This window comes from Protopterus annectens, chromosome 9.part0, assembly GCF_019279795.1.
Source record: "Protopterus annectens isolate FY-2018-M chromosome 9.part0, PAN1.0, whole genome shotgun sequence".
Taxonomy (NCBI): Eukaryota; Metazoa; Chordata; order Ceratodontiformes; family Protopteridae; genus Protopterus; species Protopterus annectens.
Window position 1 is genome coordinate 1,220,520,652 of NC_056743.1, and position 12,751 is coordinate 1,220,533,402.

The following is a 12,751-nucleotide window of genomic DNA, read 5'->3' on the forward strand; positions in this document are numbered from 1 at the left end:
ACAAACTCTGCCTGATCATGTTAAAGCAAAGTTACTAGATGCACCCTTACAGCAGGATGTCTTATTTGGAGTTAAAGCAGAAGAGGTTTTAAAGAAAATGGCGGATAAGGCAAAAATCTGTGCAGACGGTCAAAGATTTCTTCGTTACAACCCCACGCTTCAGCAGAAATTGGCCAACAAAAAATTGGTCCTTTCCAGCTTCTGACAGACCATAGAGCGGTAAATACAGACGCCCAAGGGGTAGAGGTCAAGCACAAATCCCTTGCAAACCTCGCCAATGGGGCACTGCAACACAGAAGGGAGGAGAAGACAGGTCCCAAACTACTAGAAGACAAACACAATGACTTAAACCTCGAACTGCCAAGCAAAGCTCTCTTGGCAGCACCCTTGGGAAGAAAATTAGCACTTTTTGCAGACAACTGGCACATCATCACAAAGGACAAATGGGTCCCAGACATTATCTCACAAGGATAAAGATTCCATTTCCACACCTTGCCAGTGATAAAAGGAATTCCAAACCTGCCACAAAAATCAATGGGCAGAGGCACAAAAACAAATTACAGCTCTCATGGTCATGAGAGCCATTCAACTGGTTCCTACACAGGAGCAAGGCCAAGGATTTTACTCAAGGCTCTTTCTAATCCCCAGAAAGGACAATGCTTGGAGACCCATTCTGGACCTTTCGATTCTAAACACCTTCTTGCAAGTACTCAAATTCAAGATGCTAACACTACAGCAGCTTCTTCCCATGTTGGGCAAGAAAGCTTGGCTAGTAACGTTGGACCTCAAGGAGGCATACCTGCATGTCCCTATCAGACAAAATTGCAGAAGATACCTCCGTTTCATTGCAGGTTCAACCCATTACCAATTCTCTGCACTGCCCTTTGGCTTATCTACTGCACCCAGGGTCTTCACAAAATGCCTGGCACCAGTAATTGCATACTGCAGACAAAGAGGAATTCAAATATACCCATACCTGGACGACTGCCTCATCCAAGCAGAAAGGAAGGACATTCTCTTACAACATCTGGCTTTTGTAAAACACCTTCTAAGTTGCCTAGGGTACACAGTAAACGAAAAGAAATCAAAACCTAGTGCCCTCACAAAATATGACATTCCTGGGTGCCATCTTAAATACAACGGCCCAGATGGCTTATCTGATGCCAGACAAACAACTACAACTAACTCAATACTTCAAAATAATGGCAACAAAGACCCAACTCCCTGCAAGAAAAACTCTGCAGGCCTTGGGCTTCATGGCATCTTGCATACTACTAATACCATTTTCAAAACTGGATATGAGGAAATTACAGTTGTACCTGAAAAGCGTATGGACTCAACACAGCCACAGCTTGGAAACAATGATACCTCTCATTCCCTGCCTTCAATATGAGTTTCTATGGTGGTCACAGGCATGTCACCTCAACAAGTGTCAGCCTTTCACCTTACCCCCAGCCAGGCAAACTATGACAACAGATGCATCGGACTATGCCTGGGGGGCACACCTGGCAGGACAGTGCATTCAAGGCATATGGACTGCAGATCAAAGAAATCTGCACATCAATCAAAAAGAAATGCTAGCTGTACAGAATGCTCTGACGGTCTTCAAGGACCTATTACATCCAGGACAGCTTATAATAAGGACAGACAACACCACAGTAATGTGGTACATAAACAAGCAAGGGGGTACACACTCCTACCCTCTATGCAGGCAAGCAATGACCTTGTGGAACACAGCACTGTCTTACCAAGTTCAATTACAAGCTCAATTCCTGCCAGGAAAAAAGAACACATTGGCAGACGACCTAAGCAGGAACACCATGGATCCCCACGAGTGGAAACTGGATCCACAAGTATTTGCAATGATAACTCAAAAATGGAGGCGCCTTAGACCTGTTTGCCAACCCCCAAAACTATCAGCTATCAAAATTTTGCACCAGGACATTTCACCATCAAGCTTGGAAAGTGGACGCACTCTCATTCAGTTGGAAAATGCTGACAGTATATGCCTTTCCTCCATTGCCCCTTCTCACAAAGGTGCTGCTGAAAGTCAGGATGGAGAAACCCCGAATGATACTCATTGCCCCAGACTGGCCATGCCAGCACTGGTACCCACTACTAAGGAACATGGCCCACGGCCCACCATGGATTTTACCACAAATTCCTCATCTGCTGACACAGCAAGACAGTCAGATTCTGCACAGCCAGCTCAAAACCTTAAATTTGGCTGCATGGCAAATCACCTAAGCAACCAGCCAGCTCCTCTTTCACAAGCTGTTATGGATGTCATTCTAGAGGCCAGGAGGCCCAGCACCAGGAAAGCGTACTCAGGCAAATGGAAAAGATTTTGCGCCTGGAACCAAGCTAAAGGCCAAAATACCCTTGAGCCGGACATACCTCAGATTCTACAATATTTAACTGAGATGTTACACAAAGGACTTTTTTTCATCTATTAAAATCCACGCCTCAACTATTTCAGCTCACTACAACACAGATCCTCCCTTATTTTCACATCCACATCTAAGGCAGTACCTCAGAGGAGCCAAAAACATTAGGCCTCCCAGCACAGCACCAACACCAACTTGGGACCTCAACTTTGTTCTGCAAAAACTTATGCGGCCACCTTTTGAGCCAGCTTTCTCAGCTGATTTAAAGTTTATATCATGGAAGACTGCCCTGCTGCTAGCAATTACTTCAACCAGAAGAGTCTCAGAGCTACAGGCACTAATGGCAGTAGAGCCTTTCCTCGTTTTTCATCAAGACAGAGTTTCTCTACAAACTAACCCCTCCTTTATGCCAAAGGTGGTATCCAGTGCTGCTCTAAATCAAACCATCCATTTACCCACCTTTTTCCCAAATCCACAGAACAAAGGAGAAAGACTCCTGCATTCCTTGGACATTCACAGGCAACTGCGTTCCTACTTGGATAAAACTAAGGTTTTCAGAAAATCTGACCAGCTTTTTGTATCCTATTCTACAGCATCCCAAGGAAAGGCTATCTCAAAACAGACCATTTCCAAATGGATAGGGCATTGCATACGTTTTTGCTACACCCATCATGGAAAACCAGATATCCTTCAAGAATGCAACTTGCAGTCATAACACGTCGGCTGATGTCTCATTTCTCTCCGACGTCAGAGCGGCTGGAGTACATAAGCATCAGCCGACGCCATTTTCTTCAGTCTTTCTTGCTGCGCGGTGCCCGAAGCAGAAGCAGTTCGCAAGTGCCGAGCGGTCAGCTCCTGTATTCTACGATACCGAAGTCATCAAAAAAGCTAAGTACCCCGTTGGGGACCTTTTTTGCCTCAGCCGATGTCAGAAATTACTGAAAAAGTTAACAATTGTCTTTTGTGGTAAACAAATACCTCATAAGGATTTCCACTCTTACTGCCTCCCTTGCCTGGGCCCAGACCACGACGTCTCGGCCTGTGTAGCCTGTGCTCGCTTCAACAAGCGCACTCTCAGGCGCCGGGCGGAGTTCGCTGAAGATTTTTTCGGCGATAAATTTGCTTACACCATGCCGTCGGATCTTCCGACATCGCAAACTCCCAAAAAGTGAAAAGACCGGGACCGACATCCTTGGCCCGCATCTACCACCGACTCCACGCCAAAACCTAGCGCGAGTGCTCCGGTTCCCTCTGAGACGGTCTCTCCACCGCTCCGAACCGAAGACACCGCATTACCGACGACTCCGATTCCAGATATTACTCCGCCAGTTATAGACTTTCCTCCGGATACCGAAACCGAGGAAATGCCCGAGACCATTGCTGTAGACAAGGTCACTCCTGCACGTGGAGCTGCCAGGCCTCCTATGGCTATGTCTATTAAGGCCTACACTAGGGTTAAGGCAGCCAGCAAAACAAAGCATATTGCTTCCAAATCCTTACCTCAGCCGACTCCGGAGACACAAATTATGTCCATGGCTGCTGATTTAATTTCCATGATCAGAGGTTCACAGGCCCATCCTGAGAGAGCATCCCAGCCTCCTCCTGATAAAAGGCCCCGGGTTGAACCCTCTGACCCTTCTCCTTCTGATGAAGACTCTGAGGGCTCTGTCCACTCTGATAGCCAGGAAGAGCTCTCCCAGACCTATGAGGACTCTGATGCAGAAGATTCCATACCTTCAGCCTCCCCTCCTGAGGATATTTCTTTTGGGGAAGTTCTGCACACCATGAGGGAACATTTCAAGTGGCAGGGTCAGGAATATTCTGATTCTAGGAAACTCCTTAGGACTTTCCTTAAGAAGCCTCAGCACAGGCCCTTAGCTATTCTCCCTGTACTTGATGTTCTGGATGATTTGTATTCTGATTCTAGTGCTACCCCTGATTCTCTTCCTCCTGCTCCAGCCAAGCCAGACAGGTATTACAGGGTCCCAGAAACTCATTCCCATTTATTCAGGACCCATACTGCTGATTTGGAAACTATTTCACAGGGGCCTAAAGGAGTTTCAGCCTCCACCTCAAAAAATCCTTTGCCCTCCAACAGGGAAGCAAGTTCATTAGAGAGATGGGGTAAAAGCTTTACACATCCACTCCCTTATCTATGACAGCTCTGAATTGCCTTTTCATATGTTCCAATATCAGGATTATCTCTTAGAAGATTTACAAAAACATTAGCTTCTCCTGATCCTTTAGACAGGAAGACTTTGCAGGAAGCTGTACATAACACTCAGCAAGTAAGCAATCACTTCCTGCAGTGTGGATATGATGCACTGGAAGCTTCATGTAGGGCAGCTATGACAGGGGCAGTGATGTGACATGCTTGGTTAAAAGATCAACCTCTGCCAGATCATGTAAAAGCAAAACTTCTGGATGCACCTTTGGAAAAGAACAAGCTTTTGGTGCAAATGCTAAGGATGTGTTAAAGACCATCAAGAAAAAGCAAAATCAGTTCAGACTGTGAAAGATTTCCTCCAGGTTCAACCCCCAGATTCAGTAGGAATTGGCCTTCAAAAACTGGTCCTTTCCTAATCCAGAAAACTTTCAAAGGGGTAAGAACAGACGTGGCCGAGGAAGAGGCCAATACAGAGGCCCTTACAGGGGACGACAATGGCAGCCAGGAAACCAAAGAAGTGACGCAGGGGTTTCACCTGCCCAACAACCACAAACTCAATGACTTTCCTCTACTACCGCCTACCAGGGAACAACTAGAAGCTCCCTTGGGTGGGAAATTATCTCTGTTTGCAGAAAACTGGCACAGACTGACAAAGGACAAATGGATTTTGGACATTATAGACCGAGGGTACAGGTTTCATTTTCATACCTTACCAAGAAAATCTGAGGTATCTTTGGCATGCCAAATCTACCACAACATTAAAGGGCAGAGGCTATCAAGCAAATCACTCTGCTGACTCGAATGAAAGCAATAGAAAGAGTTCCACAACAAGAACAAGAACAGGGGTTTTACTCAAGACTGTTCCTTGTTCCAAGAAAAGAATCTCAGTGGAGACCAATACTGGACTTGTCCGCATTAAACACCTTTCTCATAGTACCAAAGTTCAAAATGCTGACTCTACAGCAACTCCTTCCCATGCTGGGCAAGGAGTCGTGGCTGATTACTCTGGACCTCAAGGAGGCATACCTGCATGTCCCTATCAGACACAGCTGCAGAAGATACCTCAGATTTCTTGCAGGGCCAGAGCATTATCAATTCTCAGCATTGCCCTTTGGCTTATCTACTGTGCCCAGAGTGTTCACGAAATGCCTGGCATCAGTAATCGCTCACTGCAGGCTTCAGGGAATCCAAATTTATCCATACCTGGACGACTGCCTGATATAAGCGGACAACAAAAACAAGCTGACACAAGACTTACAAAGAGTCATTTGCTTACTACAAGCCCTGGGATACACAGTCAATATAAAAAAGTCAAGACTGATACCATCCCAAACAATAACCTTCTTGGGTGCAGAATTGGACACAGTACAACAGATGGCATTCCTAACTGCAGAAAAACAAGAACAACTTCCTCTCTACTTCTTGGCATTAACAAAGCAGAACAAACTAACAGCAAGGAAAGTACTGCAGGCCTTGGGCTTCATGGCATCCTGCATAATCCTGGTCCCCCATGCCAGACTGCATATGAGAAAGCTACAGTGGTACCTAAAGAATTTATGGTCTCAACACAGGCACAGCTTAGAAACCGAAATACCACTAATCCCATGCCTGAAACAAGAGTTCCTATGGTGGGCTCAGGCATGCCAGTCAAACACAGGTTTGCCCTTCCACAGCATTCATCCAAGCCAAACCATCACAACAGACGCCTCAGACCTCGGTTGGGGGGCCCACATGCTGGACAAGTGCATACAAGGCTTATGGACCCCAGATCAGCTGCATCTGCACATAAATCAAAAAGAAATGCTGGCAGTAAAACTAGCAATCCAGAATTTCAGACCATTCCAGTTGATGATAAGGACAGACAACACCACAGTCATGTGGTACATCAACAAACAGGGAGGCACTCATTCATACCCTCTATGCCGAATGGCTCTGGACCTATGGAATATGGCTCTGAGTTACAACATTCAGTTACAAGCAATTTTTGTACCGGGAAAAGAAAACATCCTAGCAGACATGTTAAGCAGAACTACCTCGGATGCTCACGAATGGATGCTACACCCGGACATCTTCAAGGCCATCACAAAGAAATGGGGACTGCCACAAATAGACCTATTCGCATCCCCACTCAATCACCAGCTCAAGAAATTCTGCACAAGGACATACCACCCACTTACTTGGAAGGTGGACTCTCTATCCTTCAGTTGGAAAGGCCTGACAGCATATGCATTTCCACCTCTTCCTTTGATGCACAAGGTGCTATTGAAAATCAAAGAGGAACGTCCAAGGATAATACTGATAGCTCCAGATTGGCCAAGACAACATTGGTACCCATTACTGAGGAGCATGTCTCGGGGGAAAATGTGGACACTACCCCTGATTCCTTTGATGTTAACTCAGAGCGACTACAACATCCTGCATCCAAACCTGAAAACTCTGCAACTGACTGCCTGGAACATTACATAAGAGCAACTAACCCAGATTTATCCCAAAGGGTTAAAGACATTATCCTTGAGGCCCGCAGACCTTCAACAAGAAGGAACTATGCAGGAAAATGGAAAAGGTTTCTCATTTGGAGTACTGAAAGGGGGAAAGATGTGTCAAAGGTAGACATTGCCAACATCCTGGAGTATTTGGCAGAGCTTTTCCATACAGGCCTGTCCTATTCCTCCATCAAGATACATGCATCAGCTATTTCTGCAGAATACAGCTTCGATCCCCCTGTCTTTTCGCAGACAGTTTCTGAGAGGAATTAAGAATGTAAAACCTCCTAGAAAACCACCATTACCAGCATGGGACTTTGAACTTTGTGCTAGAAAAATTCCCCCCTTTCGAACCAGCAGCAACAGCAGATCTTCAACACCTATCCTGGAAAACTGCTTTCCTGCTGGCAATTACTTCAGCAAGAAGGGTTTCGGAACTACAGGCTTTAATGGCAGTACAACCCTTCCTAATCTTCCATCAAGATAGAGTGTCCATGAGAACTAATCCTACATTTATGCCTAAGGTGGTATCCAGAGTGTCTTTAAACCAGGCAATCCACCTACCTACCTTCTTTCCCAATCCACAGAAAGGGGGGGAAAGACTGCTACATACCTTGGATGTACATAGACAGTTACGCTACTACCTGGACAGAACCAAGGGCAATAGAAAAACTGACCAGCTTCTGGTAGCATATGCAACAGGAAGGGAAGGAAAAGCAATTTCCAAACAGACAATCTCCAAGTGGATAGGAAATTGCATTAGATTCTGTTACTCCTACCATGGAAAGCAAATTCCACAGAACATAAGGCCTCATTCTACAAGGGCTACAGCCACTACCACAGCTTTCTTCACGAGTGGCTACCAAGGACATTATAGAGGCTGCTACTTGGACCTCCATGCATACATTTGCCAAGCATTATAACTTACCTTTATACTCTAGATCCCGAGCAGGGTTTGCCACTGCTGTTTTGCAAGGGATCCTAACTACACCATAATTTCTTCTTCCTCCTCCCCTAGTGTGGCTATGGTATTCTACCCATTTGTAAGGACTGCAGATGCATCCTTGAAGGACATAGTACAGTTTTGTACCTACCATAAATGTAGATGTCCGAACAGGATAGCATCTGCAGTCAGGATTACCCACCCTCCTTCCCCTCTGTGGTATTCCTAGGGTATTTGCCCACCTAATAGCTACCTGGGGGGGGATCTCTTATGGTGTATTTGTTTGTATATATGTGTATACATGCTTATTTTTTGTGTTTGCCTTCTACCTTTTGGAAACATTGGCATTCATCCAAAAATTTAGCTATCCAAGAGGGCAACTGGCATCTGGGGCAAGAAACACTGAGGAAAATGGCGTCAGCTGATGCCTTTATACCCGAAGAACTGCAGCTATGACGTCGGGTGAAGTGCGACACCAGCCGAGGCCAGACCCAGACTTTGGAATCCGGCCGACCGAAGGGCTGCCTGACGACAGGACAACCCATTTGTAAGGACTGCAGATGCTATCCTGTTCGGACATCTACATTTATGGTAGGTACAAAACTGTACTTTATGACTGCAGTTGCATTCTTGAAGGACATAGTACAGTTTTGTACCTACCATAAATGTAGATGTCCGATAGACATGCAACTGCAGTCGGGTTTTCCCTCCCTCCATACCCCTCTATGCCTAGGGTCCACTCCTATCCCCCTTACTCTTAGCTGGGGATATCTGTTATGGTGTATTTGTTTTATTGCTCATGTATTTGTTTGGAATCCTGTTTTTGTCTTCCAATTTGATTACAGCCTTCCTTGGAGGGCACCTGGCATCTGGGGCAAGAAACACTGAAGAAAATGGCGTCGGCTGATGCTTATGTACTCCAGCCGCTCTGACGTCGGAGAGAAATGCGACATCAGCCGACGTCGGACCCAGACTTTGGAATCCGGCCGACCGAGGGCTGCCTGAGGCAGGACAACCCACATGTTTATGACTGCAGTTGCATGTCTATCGGACATCTACATTTATGGTAGGTACAAAACTGTACTTTCCTGCTAGCATAAGGCCCCACTCCACCAGGGCAGCAGCTACATCTACAGCCTTCCTCAGGGGGGTGCCAACCAAGGATATTCTGGAAGCTGCAACTTGGAGTTCAGTACACACCTTCACCAAACACTATCACTTACCACTTTACTCTGTCTAGAGCTGGCTTCGCCACCGCAGTTTTGCAGGGCCTTCTAGCCTCCTCTAACCCTGTTTGACTCCACCTCCCATCCTTAGCTTTGAGATTCAACCCAAGTGTGATGACTGCAGCAGGGTAACACGATGAACATAGTACAGTTTTGTACCTACCATAAATATAGATGTTCGAGTGTATACCCTGCTGCAGTTCAGGTTACCCTCCCTCCATCCCCTCTGACCTAACTGAAACCTTTCAATACCTTAAAATCTGATACAACCTTTGTGGTGTATTTGCTTATAGCTGGAGGGATGTTTTGTTTGTGCTAAACTTTTACTATTGGTACTATCTACTGATCACCTTTTGGGGGGGCACCTGACATCTGGGGCAAGAAAAACTGAAGAAAATGGCGTTGGATGCCTCTTATCCCTGGTGCACTGACGTCAGGGAAGAAGCGACAGCAACTGACGCCGGACAAGACTTTGGAATTCAGGCCGACTGCAGGACTGCCTGACGACAGGATAACCCAAGTGTGATGACTGCAGCAGGGTATACACTCGAACATTTACATTTATGGTAGGTACAAAACTGTACTTTTTAGCAATGTTTCTGTGGTGGCAATAAGGTTGGGCTTGTTATGTGTTATCCAGGCATGGAAGTTGGGGATTTTGTTTTGAATACTTTGTAGGTTAATTGTGGTTAGGTTTAGGGCTTTGTAGGGGCTAACACTCTATTCCTAACACTCGAAAATTATATGACTTAAATAATCCTAAACTTAGCTGGTATCAAAACTTCACTTTGATCCACTCCCTTAAGGATGGAGACATTCATCCAAACCCAGGCCCAAAGTTTCACTCATCCTTCTCTAATAGTATTGAATCTAATTCTATCCCATTACTATCAGATCAATCCGCAAAAACACTCAAAATTGCCCATCTTAATATACGTAGCATCTGCAACAAAATTACTCAAGTTCATGCTCTCCTAGATGTACACCGCTTTGACATCCTTTGTTTAACTGAAACATGGCTTAAACCAACAATAAAAGATACGGAAATTATTCCCCCAGGTTACAATATTATTCGAATAGACCGCATTAAGAAAAAAGGTGGAGGGGTTGCTATTCTCTACAAGGCAGGATTACAAATCAGTAAAATAAACCACAAACCACATTTTGATGATAATACAGAAATAATTATTTCAAAACTACAACTAAACAACCAGAAATCAGTTAACATCATCTGTACTTATTTCCCACCAGGTAACAATCAAGATAAACTAGAAGACCTATTAAGTTGACTTTCTCTAAATTATCCACAAGAAACAATATTACTAGGAGACGTTAACACCGACTGGAATTTGTGTAACAATAACAACCCATCCTCTCTGATCAATTTGAATGGTTTCTCACAACTCATTAATTCCACAACTAGAATAAATAAATCCAATAACAAAGAAAGCATTCTGGACTGGATATTAACAAATGGTCCAAAACAAAACTATACAACAGGAACCCTACCAGATGACCTTAGTGATCACTCTCTAATATATATATAATAAGACATAAAACAAATGTTAACATTTCTCCCCCTGTTAGAACTATACACAGTAAAAAACACTTTGATCAGAAAATGTTCCTAACCGAACTTAAACATTGCAAATGGGAACCCCTTAAGTCCCTTCCAATAAATGAAGCAGTATCCTACTTCAATAAGAGTTTCCTAACAATCCTAGATCATCATGCCCCAATTGTACCATAAGAGTGAAAACAAAACAGCAGTATGGCTCACAAGTGAGACTAAAAGCTAATCCTTTCCAGGAACAAATCCTGGACCAAATGGCGTACCACTAAACTCATAACTGATCAGCAAAATTTTAGACAACAACGAAATATGACTAAAAAAGCAATCATACAGGACAAAAAGAACTTTTATATCCAACTTCAACAATCTTCCCTCCAAAACCACAGAAGTTCTGGACCTCTATTAACAGACTAATATCCCCAGGTAAAGTAGTAACACCAACTCCACTTGGCAGCCACCCTGATGACCCTACAAACACAGCAAATGCGTTTAATACCTTCTTTACCACAGCTGTACAAAACTTAGCAAATCAACAATATCCTGACACTGCCAACCTGCCCGCTATAAGCCCCACCCCCCCTCCTTTCCACCTAGAACCAATACCCACCTCCTTCATCTCCTCCTTACTTCAAAAACTTAAACCTTCCACCCCCTCAGCTGACAAATTACCAGGGGAATACCTACAACTAGGAGCCTCAGCCATTGCCTACCCAATCTCTATACTGATTAACAGAACTATTAAGGAATGCACTATTCCATCAATCTGGAAAATCTCGCATATTATTCCCCTTCACAAAGGTGGCGACTCTACTGAATATTCAAACTACCGTCCCATAGCTCTTCTGTCTCCTCTTGCTAAAATAATGGAGAAATGTATCCACAAACAATTAATTACCCACCTACTCCACCACAAGCTCTTAGCATACTGTCAACATGGCTTTCGTCCATACCACAGTACTACCACAGCCCTACTTTCTTTTACCAACTGTATCAACACAAATCGAAACAATAATTTCCTGTCATCAGCACTCTTTGTAGATCTTTCTAAAGCCTTTGATATGGTCAACCATAAACTTCTACTCCACCTTCTAAAGTCCCTATCACTTGATAAATCCGCCTTGAACTGGTTCACATCCTACCTGGATAATCGTAAACAAGCAGTTCTCTGGCAAAATCATCTTTCTGAACTTCTACCTACTTCCCTAGGTGTCCCACAGGGCTCTATCTTAGGCCCACTTTTATTCTCCATTTTCATCAATGACCTTCATCTCTCTATCCCCCTCTCTACCTGCATTCAATACGCCGACGACTCCACAATTATTTGCTCAGCAAAATCCCAAACTGACCTACAGTCTCACACAAAAATCCTTCACCACAATAGAAAAATGGTTCTCTAACCATTGTCTTCTCCTCAACCCTAAAAAAACCAAATTATTGCTGTTTACACACTCACACACATCTCCCCCTCTTCATTTTACACTTCAATCCAACAATGGTACCATAATTTCTCCTGATACCACCACCAAACTCCTAGGAATCACAATAGATAATCAACTTAAATTTAACACTCACATTAACACTATAATAAAATCTACCAACAAAAAACTCTGATCTCTATATAGAATTAAACAATTTCTATCACCACTAGCCAGATCTACAATAGCAAGAACTCACTTACTCTCTACCCTATTATATGCCTCCCCCATCTATACTAACCTGTCCCAATATAATCATAACAAACTAGCTAAATCTTATAATAACATTGCCAGATTCGCCACTAACTCACCATATAGAACTCATCACTGTCAAAACCTAAAACAACTAGGCTGGCTTGAATTACCTCACCTCCTACAATTTAACCAACTTATTATTGCCCATAAAGTCCTTTATCAACCTAACAATACCCCAACTCTCTACCCTCATAATGCCATACCATAACCTGAAAAGTTACGCTCAACTAAAAAAATGCAGA